Source organism: Akebia trifoliata, chromosome 1, assembly GCF_017979445.1.
Source record: "Akebia trifoliata isolate Shusen 1 chromosome 1, ASM1797944v1, whole genome shotgun sequence".
NCBI classification, from domain to species: domain Eukaryota; kingdom Viridiplantae; phylum Streptophyta; class Magnoliopsida; order Ranunculales; family Lardizabalaceae; genus Akebia; species Akebia trifoliata.
In genome coordinates, this window is record NC_141375.1 from 1,652,878 (window position 1) to 1,672,110 (window position 19,233).

General features: G+C 35.9%; 1 pseudogene; it reads right to left on the bottom strand.

The window, feature by feature from the left end:
• Positions 1 to 16,261: 16,261 nt before the first annotated feature.
• On the bottom strand, positions 16,262 to 19,233 carry LOC147410302 (disease resistance protein RPP13-like; annotated as a pseudogene).

Sequence of the window (19,233 nt, forward strand, 5' to 3'; positions counted from 1 at the left end):
CCATGACTCATGGCTCGACCCATGACCCTAAACAAGGGTGAAACTAAATGAAATCTACTAACTCTCCACGAGTCAACTCACCCAATTGATAAGGCAAGACATCACCTCGGTTGAATTCACTGTACCCAACCGTTTACAACACGGGCAGATTTGATATGCTCCTAATAAAAAATCCATATCTCACTCAATTGAAAATGTTTTCTGACGGATTATAACAATAACTAGTTTTGAAAAGAGAAAATAAAAATTTTTTTCCCATTGATCTATCAAAGATAACCATAGTCAAAGGGCACATCATTAATTTTAAAACATAGGAGTACCTGAGATATTCTAAAATAAACATGTTTTTTAAATCTCAAAAATTGTTAAAAGGGTAATTATGGCATTTTTACTTCAAATATCATTTTTAAAATAATATTTAATAAAATGAGTACTATAGAATCTATATATCTTTAAAAAGGACTTTTTGACACATATTTTCAAAAGATAGGTCTTTGGGGTCATTATCCCTAATTTCAGTCCTATTCTTAATCGGGTAAAATAAATGTACCCATACCCAAATAATTTGGGACGGTTTGCCGTTTGCCAGCCCTAATTTTGTTGAGATAAGTGTGAAGTAAGAAACATTTAATTTAATAAAAGATTAATAATTTTAAATCAAAACAACTACCTAGTTGACGCAACCAAAATTTCATTAACAAATTAATGCTGATGTTTTTCGAATATTGGATGAGTGAACTGAGTACTCTGATGAGTCAATGCCATGGACAATTCAAGTTGACCATCTTGCCCAAATACACACCCTTGATTTTATTTCTCCAAAAAAATCATGTCTTCAAACTTTTGGGCATTGAAGGTGAATTTTTTGAAATTATTTGAACGTTATCTTCAATAAATTATCCTCCTCTTTGCTAAAAAGACCCTTGAATTTTTTTTTCTTCCTCCAGACATATCTGAAGTTTCGGTAAGATAGAACCTAGACACCAAAATTGGGGACAAAAATCGATGGATTTTGGCAGGAGGTGAAAGGAGAGGGTATTTATGTCTTTTATTATTAGTTTTTCAAAATTGACTAGAGTCAAGAGATGTCTCATTAGTTTAAAAGCAAAGGAATCATCAACATATACACCAAAACCAAGGGTGGATGTCTAAAATAGGCAAAAGAGAAATATTTTTTTTTGAAATGTGAGGCAATAACGTTATAATCAGAGCAGTGGTAGAAAGCAAAGCCTAAAGCGAGACAAAGATTTCTCCCACGTCCTGAAAAATTTCTTCAACACGTTGATAGCTTATGAAATAAAATAAATAGTCTCCCTAGCTTTACTTAGTAAGTAAGGATTCCAAAGAGTCCTTGGGCTTACCTTAAAAAATTGGGTGAAGAATACAAACGCTCTCATGAGGTCGTGGATGTTATATATATATACACACATTGAACGACAAAATGCTGTCAAACTTTTTATTCTATGTAGCTTAAAAGTTTTGGATTAAGTTGATTTTTTGTACGAATGATCTCTATGGTGAGGAGATCATCCTTACCAAAAATCAGCTAAATCTGAAATTTCTAAATCCGTCAAAAGTGATTTATAATTTTTTGGTAAAAAATGCACGATTTTCAATTCTGGACTACATTTGATGGACTTGAAAGTTTCAGATTTGACTGATTTTTGATGAGGATGATCTCCTCATCATAGAGATCAATCCAAAATTTCTAAGCACATAGGACAAACGTTTTAACAGCGTTTTGTCATCCTAAGATTTTCAACCGCACGCCACCCATATATCTATATATATAACGAATACAAATTGATTCCACCAAATTGAACCTGATCCGGCCAATTAATCAAAATTTTGGTTGAATCATCGTTTCAATTTTTAAAACATTGATTTTTTTTTTACTTATTTTTGGCTGATAATTATTCTTTTGTCAATGATAACCCTCAATAGTTCTCAAGGTTTAAAACCTTGTATCATTTCTATATATCGATGTCCTCAAAAAATGATACGATACAATACAATACTGATACATTTTCGATACATGTCCATACAAATGATACATTAGAAAATAATTTTTTTTTTTCAGAGGAGACCTACGTCAAGGGGCGCATTACAGTTTCAAAACTCAAGGGTTTCTCAAATATTTATCAAAACATGGATGGGTTTGTCTAATTACTTAGTCTTCAAGAATTTGCCTTTATATCCTTGAGTTGATTTGTGACCATTGCATGTATAATCACAAATTAAATTCTCTGAATTTGTCCAAAAATTTGTAAAGCCATCCCAAGTAGTTCAGAGGCTGTTACAGGGGTCCGACATTGATCTTTAGAAACCAAATAGGCAGATCCATTTCACATTTTATTCTATTTGTTAGGAACATCTTTAAAATTTTAAAAAAAGTATGTCAAAGTTATATGATAGTATTTGAAGTAAGATTAGATATGTGGTCTTTTAGGGTTCCACTAATTTCTTTTTCTGGGTTAAGAGTAGGGTCATATCAATCCAAAAAAGAAAAAGAGTTGGGTTAGAATTGTATTTCAGAAAAATTAAATTTGAGTAGAAATTTAATGGTGTTGCTGAACATGTTGATAGAAGAACAAGAAGAAGAAACATAGGACAGAACGCCATTATCAAAGCTTGAAAGCTTCTTCTGCAACTCAAAATAAAAGACAGAGAGAGAGAGAGAGAGAGACTGTGTTTCTTTTGGATCTTTAATACATAGAAACATGGACGAGTGCAGAGTAACAAAGATCGTCAAGCTGTAGTCGCCCAAATTTGCAGGGTAACGAAGATTTGCATTGAAGATGAGCTGAAATTCACAGGGAGGTCTCTGTCAATTTGAAACTTTTATTTTAAACAATTTGTGTTTTATGTGTATACTTCATCTCCACTGTAAGATTTTCGTTTAATCTGACGGTTACCATAGTTTATGGAGATATGAGTAGATGTATGTGTACACGGAGACTATATATATATATATATATATATATATGGGTCCCGTTCGCCACCCTTAGTTTTACCACACACTTTAACAAACGCGTTTTGTCTTACATGGATTAGAAGTTTCGGAATGAGCTGATTTTTGGTGAGGATGATCTCTATGGTGAGGAGATCATCCTCACCAAAAATCAGCTCATTCCAAAACTTCTAACCCCATCAAAATTGATTTACAAAAAATGGACGGTCCACGAGTTTTCAACGTGTAAACATGGGGCTAAACATTTCGGAATGGGCTGATTTTTGGGGAGGATGATCTTCTAATCATAGAGATCATTCTCACCAAAAATCAGCTCATTCCAAAACTTCTAACCCATGTAGGACAAAAAACGTTTGTTAAAGTGTGTGGTAAAACTTAGGGTGCTGAACATTTCCCTATATATATATATATATATATGGGGACGGTTCAGCAGCCCTAAAGTTTGCCAAGTTTGGTGCCAAACATTTTTCAAAATATGGGTTAGAAGCTTTGGAATGAGCTGATTTTTTGTGAGAATGATCTCTATGATGAGGAGATCATCCTCACCAAAAATCAGCCTATTCCAAAACTTCTAACCCCATCAAAAGTGATTTACAAAAATTGGACGGTCCACGATTCTTCAACTTGTAAACTAGGGTTAAAAGTTTCAAAATGAGCTGATTTTTTTTTAGGATGGTCTCTTCACCGTAGAGATCATCCTCACAAAAAATCAGTCTATTCCAAAACTTCTAACCCCATCAAAATTGATTTACAAAAAATGTTTGGCACAAACTTGGCAAACTTTAGGGCTGCCGAACCGCTCCCTATATTATATATATATATATACATATATGGGTCCCGTTCAGCACCCTAAGCTTTACCACACTTTAACAAACGTGTTTTGTCTTACATGGGTTAGAAGTTTTGGAATGGGCTGATTTTTGGTGAGGATGATCTTTATGGTGAGGAGATCATCCTCACCAAAAATCAGCTCATTCCAAAACTTCTAACCCCATCAAAAATGGTTTACAAAAAATGGACGATCCACGATTTTCAACGTGTAAACATGGGGCTAAACATTTCGGAATGGGCTGATTTTTGGGAAGGATGATCTTCTAATCATAGAGATCATCCTCACCAAAAATCAGCCCATTCCAAAACTTCTAACCCATGTAGGACAAAAAGTGTGTGGTAAAACTTAGAGTGCTGAACATTTCCCTATATATATATATATATATATATATATAGAACAGCGTTCCTAGACTCATATTGGGACTCACATGCGACACACCATTTTGTCTTATATGGGCAAAAATATTTGGAATGGGCTGATTTTTTGTAAGGATGATCTCTATGGTGAAGAGATCATCATTGCCAAAAATCAGCTCATTATGAAACTTCTAGACCGTCCATTTTTGTTGAAAATTTATAGACCGTCCAATTTTTGTAAATCAATTTTGATGGGGTTTGAAGTTTTGGAATAGGATATATATATATGGGTCACGTTCCTAAGACTCATATTGAGACTCACATTGCGACACACCGTTTTGTCTTATATGGGCAAATATGTTTGGAATGAGCTGATTTTTTGTGAGGATGATCTCTGTGATGAGGGGATCATCCTGGCAAAAAATCATCCCATTCCAAAACTTCTAACCCCATCAAAATTGATTTACAAAAATAGGACGGTCTATAATTTTTCAACAAAAATTGGACGGTCTAGAAGTTTCATAATGAGCTGAGTTTTGGCAAGGATGATCTCCTCACCATAGAGATCATCCTCACAAAAAATCAGCCCATTCCAAATATTTTTGCCCATATAAGACAAAACGGTGTGTCGCAATGTGAGTCCCAATATGAGTCTTAGGAACGCTGTTCTATATATATATATGGATGGCATTATTATGACCCCTATTACGACTCACATTGCGACACATCGTTTTGTCTTATATAGGCAAAAATGTTTGGAACAGACTGATTTTTTGTGAGGATGATCTCTGTGATGAGGGGATTATCCTGGCAAAAAATCATCCCATTCCAAAACTTCTAACCCCATCAAAATTGATTTACAAAAATTGAACGGTATAAAATTTTTCAACTTGTAAGCATGGGGCTAGAGGTTTCATAATGAGCTGACTTTTGGTAAGGATGATCTCCTCACCATAGAGATCATCCTCACTAAAAATCAGCCCATTCCAAACATTTTTGCCCATATAAGACAAAACGGTGTGTCGCAATGTGAGTCGTAATAGGGGTATACAGAACTTGACCCTCAGGTTCAAACGACAACCATTTCAACACACATATAGACAACGTGTTTTGTCTTATATGGACAAAAATGTTTGGAATGGGCTGATTTTTTGTGAGGATGATCTCTGTGGTGAGGAGATCATCCTTGCCAAAAATCAGCTCATTATGAAACTTCTAGACCGTCCAATTTTTGTTGAAAAATTATAGACCGTCCAATTTTTGTAAATCAATTTTGATGGGGTTACAAGTTTTGGAATGGGATGACTTTTTGCCAGGATGATTCCCTCATCACAGAGATCATCCTCACAAAAAATCAGCCCATTCCAAACATTTTTGCCCATATAAGACAAACACGTTGTCTATATGTGTGTCGCAGGAACCCGACCCATATATATATGGGTCGGGTTATTACGACCCCCTTTGCGACACACCATTTTGTCTTATATGGGCAAAAATGTTTGGAATGGGCCGATTTTTTTGTGAGGATGATTTCTATGGTGAGGAGATCATCCTTGCCAAAAATCAGCTCATTATGAAACTTCTAGTCCTATGTTTACAAGTTGAAAAATTTTAGACCGTCCAATTTTTGTAAATCAATTTTGATGGGGTTAGAAGTTTTGGAATGGGATGATTTTTTGCCAGGATGATCCCCTCATCACAGAGATCATCCTCACAAAAAATCAGCCCATTCCAAACAGATTTTCCCATATAAGACAAAATGGTGTGTCGCAAAAGGGTCGTAATATATATATATATATATGGGTCTCGTTCAACAACAAACATTTTGACAAACATTTTTCAAAACATGGGTTAGAGGTTTTGAAATGGGCTGATTTTTGGTGAGGATGATCTCTACGGTGAAGAGATCATCATCTCCAAAAATCAGCCCATTCCAAAACTTCTAATCCCAGTTTACAAGTTGAAAAATCGTGGACCGTCCATTTTTTGTAAACCATTTTTGATGGGGTTAGAAGTTTTGGAATGGGTTGATTTTTGGTCATGATTATCTCCTCACTGTAGAGATCATCCTCACCAAAAATCAGCTCATTCCAAAATCTCTAACCATGTTTTGAAAAATGTTTTGCCAAAATATTTGTTGCTGAACATTTCCATATATAGATATATAGTAGGCCATGTTTGAGCCTGACCAATAGTTCCATGGGATATATATATATATATATATATATATGGGTAGTGTTCAATGGCAAACTTTTTGGCAAAACATTTTTCAAAACAAGAGTTAGAAGTTTTGGAATGGATTGATTTTTGGTGAGGATGATCTCTACGGTGAGGAGATCATCCTCACCAAAAATCAGCCCATTCCAAAACTTCTAACCCATGTTTACAAGTTGAAAAAATCGTGTGGACCATCCATTTTTTGTAAACTGTTTTTGATGGGGTTAGAAGTTTTGGAATCGGCTGATTTTTGGTGAGGATGATCTCCTCAAAACTTCTAACTCATGTTTTGAAAAATGTTTTACCAAAAAGTTTGCTAAAAAATTTGCCATTGAACGTGACCCTATCTATATATATATATATTATATATATAATATATATATATAATGGGAAATGTTCAGCACCCTAAGTTTTACCACACACTTTAACAAACGTCTTTTGTCCTACATGGGTTAGAAGTTTTGGAATGAGCTGATTTTTGGTGAGGATGATCTCTGATTAGAAGATCATCCTCCCCAAAAATCAGCCCATTCCGAAATGTTTAGCCCCATGTTTACACGTTGAAAAATCGTGGACCGTCCATTTTTTGTAAATCATTTTTTATGGGGTTAGAAGTTTTGGAATGAGCTGATTTTTGGTGAGGATGATCTCCTCACCATAGAGATCATCCTCACCAAAAATCAGCTCATTCCGAAACTTCTAACCCATGTAAGACAAAACGCGTTTGTTAAAGTGTGTGGTAAAACTAAGGGTGGCGAACGGGACCCTATATATATATATATATATATATATATATATATATATAGGTCCCTTTCAGCAACAAATATTTTGGCAAAACATTTTTCAAAACGTGGGTTAGAGGTTTTGGAATGGGCTGATTTTTGGTGAGGATGATCTCTACGGTGAGGAAATCATCCTCACCAAAAATCAGCCCATTCTAAAACTTCTAACCCCATGTTTACAAGTTGAAAAATCGTGGACCGTCCATTTTTGTTAACCATTTTTGATGGGGTTAGAAGTTTTGGAATGGACTGATTTTTGTGATGATGATTTCCTCACCGTAGAGATCATCCTCACCAAAAATCAGCCCATTCCAAATTCTCTAACCCATATTTTGAAAAATGTTTTGCCAAAATGTTTGTCAAAATGTTCAGCACCCTAAGTTTTACCCTACACTTTAACAAATGTGTTTTGTCCTACATGGGTTAGAAGTTTTGGAATAGGTTGATTTTTGGTGAGGATGATCTCTATGGTGAGGAGATCATCCTCACCAAAAATCAGCCCATTCCGAAATTTTTAGCTTATGTTTACAAGTTGAAAAATCGGGGATCGTCCATTTTTTGTAAATCATTTTTTATGGGGTTAGAAGTTTTGGAATGGGCTGATTTTTTGTGAGGATGTTCTCCTCACCATAGAAATCATCCTCACCAAAAATCAGCCCATTCCAAAACTTCTAACCCATGTAAGACAAAACACGTTTGTTAAAGTGTAAGTAGTAAAGTTTAGGGTGCTGAGCGGGACCCATTCCAATATATATATAGGGTCCCGTTCAGCACCCTAAGTTTTACCACACACTTTAACAAACGCGTTTTGTCCTATATGGGTTAGAAGTTTCAGAATGGGCTGATTTTTGGTGAGGATGATCTCTATGGTGAGGAGATCATCCTCACCAAAAATCAGCTCATTCCAAAACTTCTAACCCCATCAAAAATGATTTACAAAAAATGGACGGTCCACGATTTTTCAACTTGTAAACATGGGGCTAAACATTTCGGAATGGGCTGATTTTTTGGGGAGGATGATCTTCTAATCATAGAGATCATCCTCACCAAAAATCAGCCCATTCCAAAACTTCTAACCCATGTAAGACAAAAAAACGTTTGTTAAAGTGTGTGGTAAAACTTAGGGTGCTGAACATTTCCCATATATATATATATTGGAATGGGTCCCGTTCAATAACAAACATTTTGGCAAAACATTTTTCAAAACATGGGTTAGAGGTTTTGAAATGGGCTGATTTTTGGTGAGGATGATCTCTACGGTGAGGAGATCATCCTCACCAAAAATCAGCCCATTCCAAAACTTCTAGCCCCAGTTTACAAGTTGAATAATCGTGGACAGTTTATTTTTTGTAAACCATTTTTGATGGGGTTAGAAGTTTTGGAATGGACTGATTTTTGGTGATGATGATCTCCTCAGTGATGATGATCTCCTCATCGTAGAGATCATTCTTACAAAAAATCAGTCCATTCCAAAATATCTAACCCATGTTCTGATAAATGTTTTGTCAAAATATTTGTTGCTGAACATTTCCCATATATATATATGGGTCCCATTCCCCACCCTAAGCTTTACCCTACTACACTTTAACAAACGTGTTTTGTCTTACATGGGTTAGAAGTTTTGAAATGGGCTAATTTTTGGTGAGGATGATCTCTATGATTAAAAGATCATATTCACCAAAAATCAGCCTATTCCGAAATTTTTAGTCTCATGTTTACAAGTTGAAAAATCGTGGACCGTCCATTTTTTGTAAACCATTTTTGATGGGGTTGGAAGTTTTGGAATGAGCTGATTTTTGGTGAGGATAATCTCCTCACCATAGAGATCATCCTCACCAAAAATCAACCCATTCCAAAACTTCTAACTCATGTAAGATAAAACACATTTGTTAAAGTGTAGGGTAAAGCTTAGGGTGGGGAACGGGACCCATATATATATATGGGAAATGTTCAGCAACAAACATTTTGGCAAAACATTTTTCAAAACATAGGTTAGAGGTTTTGGAATGAGCTGATTTTTGGTGAAGATGATCTCTACGGTGAGGAGATCATCATCACCAAAAATCAGCCCATTCCAAAACTTCTAACCCCATCAAAAATGGTTTACCAAAAATGGACGATCCACCATTTTTCAACTTGTAAACTGGGGTTAGAAGTTTTGGAATGGGTTGATTTGGTGAGGATGATCTCCTCACCGTAGAGGTCATCCTCACCAAAAATCAGCCCATTCCAAAACCTCTAACCCATGTTTGAAAAATGTTTTGTCAAAATGTTTGTTGCGGAACGGGACCCTATATATATATATATAGGGGCGGTTCAAGGGCCATATGAAAAAACATATGTAAAAACAATGGTTTTTTCAAAATATAGGTTAGAGGTTTTGGATTGAGTTGATTTTTTGCGAGGTTGGTCACTATGATGAGAAGATCATCTTCACAAAAAATTAGTTCAATCTGAAATTTCTAAATCCATCAAAAGTGATTTACAAATTATTGAAAAAAATTAACAAAAAATCGACGGTCCACATTCTAAATCACTTTTAATGGGTTAGAAGTCTTAGATTGGACTGATTTTTATTTTCAGATGATCTTCCCATCATAGAGATCATCCACATAAAAAATCAGCTCAATCCGAAACTTCTAACCTATATTTTAAAAATTTATTTATGGTACATTGTTTTTACATATGTTTTTTCATATGTCCCTTGATCCTGACCCATATATATATATAGGGTCCCGTTCGCCACCCTAAGCTTTACCCTACACTTTAACAAACGTGTTTTGTCCTACATGGGTTAGAAGTTTTGGAATAGGCTGATTTTTGTTGAGGATGATCTCTATGGTAAGGAGATCATCCTCATCAAAAATCAGCCCATTCCAAAACTTCTAACTCCACAAAAACTGGTTTACAAAAAATGGACGGTCCACAATTTTTTAACTTATAAACATGGGGTTAAAAATTTCGGAATGGGCTGATTTTGGTGGGGATGATCTTCTAATCATAGAGATCATCCTCACCAAAAATCAGCCATTCCTAAACTTCTAACCCATGTAAGACAAAACACGTTTTTTAAAGTGTAGGGTAAAGCTTAGGGTGTTGAACATTTCCCATATATATATATATATATATATATATATATATATATATATATATATATATATATATGGGTCAGGTTCAAGGGCCATGTGAGAAAACATGTAAGAAAACTTTCGTTTTTCAAAATAAGGGTTAGAGGTCTTGGATTGAGCTGATTTTTTGCAAGGATGGTCACTATGATGAGAAGATCATCCTCACAAAAAATCAGCTCAATCAGAAACTTCTAAATCTCATCAAAAGTGATTTACAAATTAGTGATAAAAATTGAAAAAAAATCGACGGTCCACATTCTAAATCACTTTTAATGGGGTTAGAAGTTTCAGATTGGGCTGATTTTTTTTTTTGGATGATCTTCCCATCATAGAGATCATCCTCACAAAAAATCAGCTCAATCTAAAATTTCTAACCCATATTTTAAAATTTTATTTACCCCCGAAAGTTTCTTACATGTTTTCTCACATGGCCCTTGAACCTGACCTATATATATATAAATATATATATATATATATATATATAGAAATTGCGACTCACAGTGCGACACACCGTTTTGTCTTATATGGGCAAAAATATTTGGAATGGGCTGATTTTTTGTGAGGATGATCTCTATGGTGAGGAGATCATCCTTGCCAAAAATCAGCTCATTATGAAACTTCTAGACCGTCCAATTTTTGTTGAAAAATTATAGACCGTCCAATTTTTGTAAATCAATTTTGGTGGGGTTTGAAGTTTTGGAATGGGATGATTTTTTGCCAGGATGATCCCCTCATCACAGAGATCATCCTCACAAAAAATCAGCTCATTCCAAACATTTTTGCCCATATAAGACAAAATGGTGTGTCGCAATGTGAGTCGCAATATGAGTCTTAGGAACGCGACCCATATATATATATTACGACTCACATTGCGACACACCGTTTTGTCTTATATGGGCAAAAATGTTTGGAATGAGCTAATTTTTTTTGTGAGGATGATCTCTGTGATGAGGGGAATCATCCTGGCAAAAAATCATCCCATTCCAAAACTTCTAACCCCATCAAAATTGATTTACAAAAAATTGGACGGTCTATAATTTTTCAACAAAAATTGGACGGTCTAGAAGTTCATAATGAGCTGATTTTTGGCAAGGATGATCTCCTCACCATAGAGATCATCCTCACAAAAAATCAGCCCATTCCAAATATTTTTGCCCATATAAGACAAAACGGTGTGTCGCAATTAGGGCTGTCAACGGATAGATATCCGATCGGATAGTGTTATATCCGAATTCGAATCCGAAAATTTTTAGTACTATCCGAATTCGAATTCGAATCCGATCGGATATCACTAACGAATATTCGAATTCGTATTCGAATAAATTATCGGATATCCGATATTATCCGATTCGAATACGAAATCTAAATTTCGAAAATTATCCGAAAATATCCGAAATTTATCCGAAAAAAAAAAAAATAAAATAAAATCAAATGGGTTTTGAGAGAGAGAGAGAGAGAGAGAGATTTCGACCGATTCGACCTGTCAGTGGACGCCGATGATAAAGGTGAGCCGCTGAGAGAGATTCCGACAGTGATTGAGAGGGGTTGAGATTGTGGAAAACGATGAGGGCTGAGGGCAGAAGACGATGAGGTTTTACCCTGTAAAAAAAATTGATTTTCTTATTTTTTCAACTCCATTCGAATCTGAATAAAAAAAAATGGGGTTTTATTCTACGTGTGAGAGAGAGAGAGAGAGGTGCCAATGGATAGCCGACGAAGACAATGGTTATGAAGTTCGCCCGCATGGGTTTTACCGAGAGAGAAGAAGAAGAAGAAGAAGAGAGAGGAGAGAGAAGAGAGAAGAGAGAGAGAGAGGGAAAAATGCGTACCTGCATGGTCGCCGGCCGGAGAAGAGCTTGCAACCCCGCACGGTCGAAACCCCATCGTCGTTCCATTTACTTCGACTGGTTCGTGTGGGTTAGGTTGAGAGAAGATATAAAAACAATTAAGTTTTTGTTATAAAACATGAATACACAGATTATATATACATAAATAAATGTTTTGTTGTAAAACATAAATACAGAATACATATATTATTTCGGAGCGGATATTATCGAATCGGATAGCGCAATATCCGAATTCGTATCCGAAATTCATTCGAAATCAAAAATAACATCCGAATCCGAATCCGATATCCGAAATTTTCGGATAATATTCGATTTTTCGAATTCGAATTTCGGCTATCCATTGACACCCCTAGTCGCAATGTGAGTCCCAATATGAGTCTTAGGAACGCTGTTCATATATATATATATATAGGGTCAGGTTCAAAGGACAACCATTTCTACACACATATAGACAACGTGTTTTGTCTTATATGGGCAAAAATGTTTGGAATGGGTTGATTTTTTGTGAGGATGATCTCTGTGATGAGGGGATCATCCTGGCAAAAAATCATCCCATTCCAAACTTGTAACCCCATCAAAATTGATTTACAAAAAATTGGACGGTCTATAATTTTTCAACAAAAATTGGACGGTCTAGAAGTTTCATAATGAGCTGATTTTTGGCAAGGATGATCTCCTCACCACAGAGATCATCCTCACAAAAAATCAGCCCATTCCAAACATTTTTGCCCACATAAGACAAAACGCGTTGTCTATATGTGTGTTGAAATGGTTGTCGTTTGAACTCGGATAGATATCCGATCGGATTCGAATTCGAATTCGGATAGTACTAAAAATTTTCGGATTCGAATTCGGATATAACACTATCCGATCGGATATCTATCCGTTGACAGCCCTAATTGCGACACACCGTTTTGTCTTATATGGGCAAAAATATTTGGAATGGGCTGATTTTTTGTGAGGATGATCTCTATGGTGAGGAGATCATCCTTGCCAAAAATCAGCTCATTATGAAACTTCTAGACCGTCCAATTTTTGTTGAAAAATTATAGACCGTCCAATTTTTGTAAATCAATTTTGATGGGGTTAGAAGTTTTGGAATGGGATGATTTTTTGCCAGGATGATCCCCTCATCACAGAGATCATCCTCACAAAAAATCAGCTCATTCCAAACATTTTTTCCCATATAAGACAAAACGGGTGTCGCGCATGTGAGTCGCAATATATATATATGGGTCGCGTTCCTAAGACTCATATTGCGACTCACATTGCGACACACCATTTTGTCTTATATGGGCAAAAATGTTTGGAATGGGCTGATTTTTTGTGAGGATGATCTCTGTGGTGAGGAGATCATCCTTGCCAAAAATCAGCTCATTATGAAACTTCTAGACCGTCCAATTTTTGTTGAAAAATTATAGACCGTCCAATTTTTTGTAAATCAATTTTGATGGGGTTACAAGTTTTGGAATGGGATGATTTTTTGCCAGGATGATCCCCTCATCACAGAGATCAACCCATTCCAAACATTTTTGCCCATATAAGACAAACACATTATCTATATGTGTGTCGCAATGTGTGTTGCAGGAACCCGACCCTATATATATATGCCATAGATAGTTGGCCATGTTTGAGCCTGACCAATAGTTCCGTGGGCTAACCTAGGCCTAACTTTTTATCTCCAACAAATTATGATAGTCAACCAAACTCGATGTCCCATGCCATCATATACATATTACTAGTAGTAGTAGTAGTAGTTCAATGTAATGCTAATAGATACTTATATTTAATAACTGAATATTAACCATTTAAAAGTTAAAAATTCCGAAGAGGGCATTCGGCATAATACATTTTAGCCATGTCTCAATCAAGAAAAAGCTCATCACAGAAGAAATACAAAACTTGTAGGCTTGCCAACGGGTCTTGCCAAAATAGATAGCACAGTATTGGCTGTGACAATAGGAGGCTCCTTCAATGGGTCAACAGTACTTACAAAAATATTAACAACAGCTAACTAGGATGGCTCTCCTTCTCATCTGTTATTCATATATTAACTTCGAAGTCAAACTCTAAAATGAGTGAAAAAGGAAATTCATCCTGCATAGAGGCAATTTGAAAGGGTAAATGAGGCCAGAAGAAAAAAATGTTTCTCCTCAAAGCGAACCTGTTAAGATAAGTTTCACAATTTACTAGAAGCCATTTAGGGAAGTGATCCAAAATCCACGATATTGCAAACCATATCACAGATATCAACCACAGTGGATAGGCATTGGGCACAGGATTGGTTATACGGTAGTGCAAGAAAATGCAAAGAATAATAAGTGAGAGAACAATGACCATCCTGTACGGGTTGATCCTGGAAGAAGGAATAGAAACCTTTCTTGAAAGAGTCTGGCGAGCTTCATCATTCTTGCATATAAAGAAAAAGTTAATAATGAATGAATTTAGCCAACATTGCTCTACAATTAAGAAATAGGAATGAAAACTTGGATATCTCAAGGTAGAATTTAAAAAGAAACAAAGGAAACGTTGTGTTGGAAACGTTAACTTAAACTCATACCGGGTCAAGATCGAGTTTAGATTGAGAGCTGATTTCTCCACAACTTCTATCTCGTTCAGACAGAGCAATATTTTGCCATTTAAATTACCATAAATGGGTTGGACATGATCCAAAATCCAATCCATCAATCTAAGGTTTGGAATAGGGATTTGAGATTTGACCAAAATCCGATCCTATGCATCTTATTAATCATTTCTTAATAAATCAAAATCATGAATAATCGTGACTTAAAGATATATGAATTGTCAAATATTTTATTTATATTATATTATCAACATTTTATTTGTATAATCTGGTTTTTTATTTGTATTTTATTTATTTGGATTCAATCCAAAATTTAATGGATCGGATCCAAGAGATCCATTGACAGATTTATTCATTTTGAACCCATTGACCCAGCTCAACTCAACTCGGCTTATTCAAATGTTCTCAAATCAGTGCAAACTGAATCAACATTATTATTATTTGGCATCAATTAAAAGACACAAGGCAATATCTATAATATTGATCAAGTTGATGAGTTGATTCGATGATCTTGCAAGTTGACTTGGTGAATTGGTTCCATCGAGTTCTGAAGTGGGGTCACCTTGATATATTTCACTTCAGTCGCATGAGTTGAGACTAGTGAATTTTCTATATCTAAATTAAATGGTCCCTCAGCCTCATCTCACCAAGAAGTCAGCAGCAATATTGTTGATCTCTCTTCAAAAAAAGAAAAAAGATTAATTATAATATGACACTCTTTTCTCAAATGCCCCCCATATGCTCCCTGATCTAGTAGTTATAGAATCATAATTTTTTTTTTCTTGTGTATCCTAAAGCAAAGGTTCTACGATTCTGTGACGAGGATTTCTGAAAAAAGAGAGTCGGATTATCATGATTCAAAAAAATAAAAAAAATAATAAAATAAAATTTAAGTCATGCAAGCTAGTGATGATACCTCAACCTTTCTTATATATTTATTTGGTTGCTAGTGTTTTATCCAAGCTTGCGTCCCCCAAATTTTATAAATATATAAAATAGTTTCTTTTAAAAAAAATATTTTTAAATTCTTTTGTCCTCGACAAGCATATTAAATGTAGAAGCCGACACTCATGAGTTGACTTTCTGACTCAACTTGGTACCATTTCGAGCTGACTCGATCAAATTGATGAATTTAAAAGACTCAGTGATATCCCAAGTTGTCTCAATGAATTGGGTCTATCGAGTTGACTTGGTCGAGCTTTGGTAGACTTGATGATGAGTATTAAAACTATGGTTGGAATTGCATTGTTAGCCAAGAAATCAATTGAAAACACTTTACAATAAAACCAACAAACCAAATTCAACATCGTCTTAAGCTGCCATTTAAGTTGTCCCGTGGGGACTTTGTTTTTCACTTTGAATCTAACTGTCTTCATGTGATAGCCATATATGTATTTTCTCCAGATACTAGTAAAAACCATGTACAATTATGTGCGCACCTCCACATCAGAAATGTGAGAATCACTGTAAATTCCAATGTCACCCCCAGCATTACTCTAAAAACAACAAGATAAAAGAACTTCAAATTCAAACAACACCATACAAAAGCCCAAACCCATGCATTGACAAAAATCTATTTCCGATTGGAAAGCGAAGAATAGTAAACTTACAGGTCAACTGAATTGTCAATATGTCTGAAAGTCAGGCACGTGTGCAATCTTCCCACATTTGGCCTGACCTGGTCATTGAATTCATCAGACATACCATACACATAAAATTTCAAGAGGGTGGTTATATGCACCACTCCATCTGGAAGTGCCTTCAAATTTTTACACGATTTAATTGTCAACTCTCTAAGACAAGGAAGCGCTCCTTCCTCCACCTTCCATTCCTCCAAATCTTCAAGGCTGCAGAATCGCAATTCTTGAAGGTGAGGAAATGCTCTGGAAGAAAACATTATAGCCTTTACTGTAAGATCAGAGTCTACCATCGAAAGGGACTTGAGTTTTGGCAGCTTTCCCAGCGTTTGTATTGCTTCTGCCCCAATTATGCACTTGTCTAATCTCAGGTGGGAGAAGTTGGATGGAAATTCACAAGGGTTGGGTAGATTCTCTATCCATACCCTTCCCAAACAGAGGTAGAAGAGATTAATATTGAAGTGATTATTCCTTGAAAATATGTTCATCCTTTCAATTGGATTCTTGAATTTTTTTTATCATTACAAAAATCCAAGTACAAGGATTCAAGGCGGTCCAATTTGGCAATCCACTTGCTTAATGCCTCTACTTGTGACTCTAAATCACCAAACAACTGCAGCTTTCTGAGGTTGGTATACTTGTCCCACCCATCCTTCACTAGACTCTTGTTGTCTATACGTATCCCCTGCAGCGTTTGAAGATTCCTTATAGAAGAAGAGTCATTCCCTCTTGGCGGATCTAGTAGAAATTCCTCCCATCTGCCAAACTTCAAGTATCGCAAGTGGTCCATCTTCAAAATTGCATCACAACCACAATTGAAGTGAACATATTTCAAATCTAAAAATTCTAGGTTCCTGAACTTGTTTATGATCAACGAAAACTTTTTCACTTCCACAAATCTTAGCTGCAAGTACCTCAAATGAATAAGTTTCCCTATTGCCTTGGGCAAGCAAGGATACTCACTTGTCTTGGGATAACCATTGAAACTTAGATGAAGCACTCTAAGCATTCCAAAATCCATACTGCCATGAATGGCTCCATAAAGAATTTTATGGTCTGATAAGAAAAAGTAAAATGCAGAATGAATACATTGATCGAAATGCTTCTCAGAGAATTTATGAACAGAGAGTCGACAACCTTGTTTGGTGGTGGAGAAGATGTAGAAGAAGAATTTGGATTAGGATGAATGTGAAAAAATTCAACTTCGTCAACTTTTGATATTGCGAGATCTCTCAAAAGATCATGAATACGACATTTTTTTATACTCCTAGTAGGTCTCCTTGCTGCTACTTGAATCATGCATCTGTCAACCAACTCTTCCAAGTAGTCCTCCGCAACATCCTCGGCTAGTTCGTTACCTTGTTGTTTCACAAATCCCTCTGATATCCATAACCTCATCAAATTCCTTGCAGAGAGCTCATAGTCTTCAGGGAAGATACCAAGATATAAAAAGCACGATTTCAGGTAGGAAGGCAAGTCATTATAGCTCAATGCTAAGATTTGTGAGCAGGGTGTTGCGTCTTCATTTAGCTGCCAACTTACACGATCAAGCACTTTAGACCACTCGCCATAATCTTTGCGTTTCCTGGATAAAAACCCCCCCAATACTACAATTGCAAGAGGTAAACCCTTACATTTTTCCACAATATTCTTTCCAACTACCTCTAATTCCTTTGGAAGAGTAATTTCTTCCACAGAAAGAACCTTTTTAATAAACAGTTCCCAACTATCACTATTGCTTAGAGGTTGTAGCTCATGAGGAGGGCTTTGTGATTCAGCATGCCAGGCTACCTCTTTCTTGCGAGTAGTAGAGATTATTCTACTACCATTATTCATGTCAGGAAATACGGTGTGTAGACCATTCCACAAATCGAATTCCCAAACATCGTCCACGACTACAAAATACCTTCGTACCTTCAAGAACCCATTGATCTTTTCTTTCAGTTTTTCTTCATTCATATTTTGTAAGTCCTCCTTTTTTAGATTCATGGACTTCTACGCTATGTCCTGTAGAAGGTCTTTAGCATCAAATACTTGAGATACATCAACCCAAACACCGACATTCAAAATGGCTCTTCGCTTCATTGCAATTGTAAACTTTTTTGGCGAGGGTACTTTTACCCAAACCCCCCATTCCAACAATTGAAATCACACATCGTCGCGAGGGCTCCCCAATTAATCAAGCTTTCAGGGCGTTTACATCATTTTCTAGACCAACAACTTGATTTTCATCATAATTATGAGTAACATTTCGTCTCCATTTGCGCAGCTTTTCACTTGCAGAGCTTGATGCTTCTCCGCTTCCTACTCCAATGGCTTCAATATCATAGGTTGACCGGCGGTGAGAGATCTCACGGATATTTTTTTGGATCCGTTCAATCTCTATGCCAATCACATGACGGGTATATATGCCATTAAGAAAAAAAGCATACCTATATACGAAATTCCTCCTCTTTTATAGTGTTCTCTTAAGGATGTAGGCATCAAAGACGTCTTCCGCATCGAAAGCTACTTCTCTGATATCATTCAGCCAATTCTTCACAATTTGATTGTTGTGTTGCTTCTTATCTGCATCTTGTAAGAACTGTTGCATATCCCTCAGTTCTCTTTGGATCCACTTGACTTTGTCTCCCACACCTCTTAGGAAAGTTGCCACCAGAGAAACAACAGTCTCAATAGCCATAGATGCTTTCTTCTTCTTCTTCTTCAGAGAAGGAATGGATGAGTTAAAATTGTCACTAATGAGGACGATGATAAGGTGGGGTATATGTCTATACTCAATTAAAGGCCACCTTTTCAGAAAAAAAAAAAAGAAAATCCAAAATCAAATATTTTGATTTTATCCAAACAACTGGTTCGCTTTTGGTTTCGATTTCTGA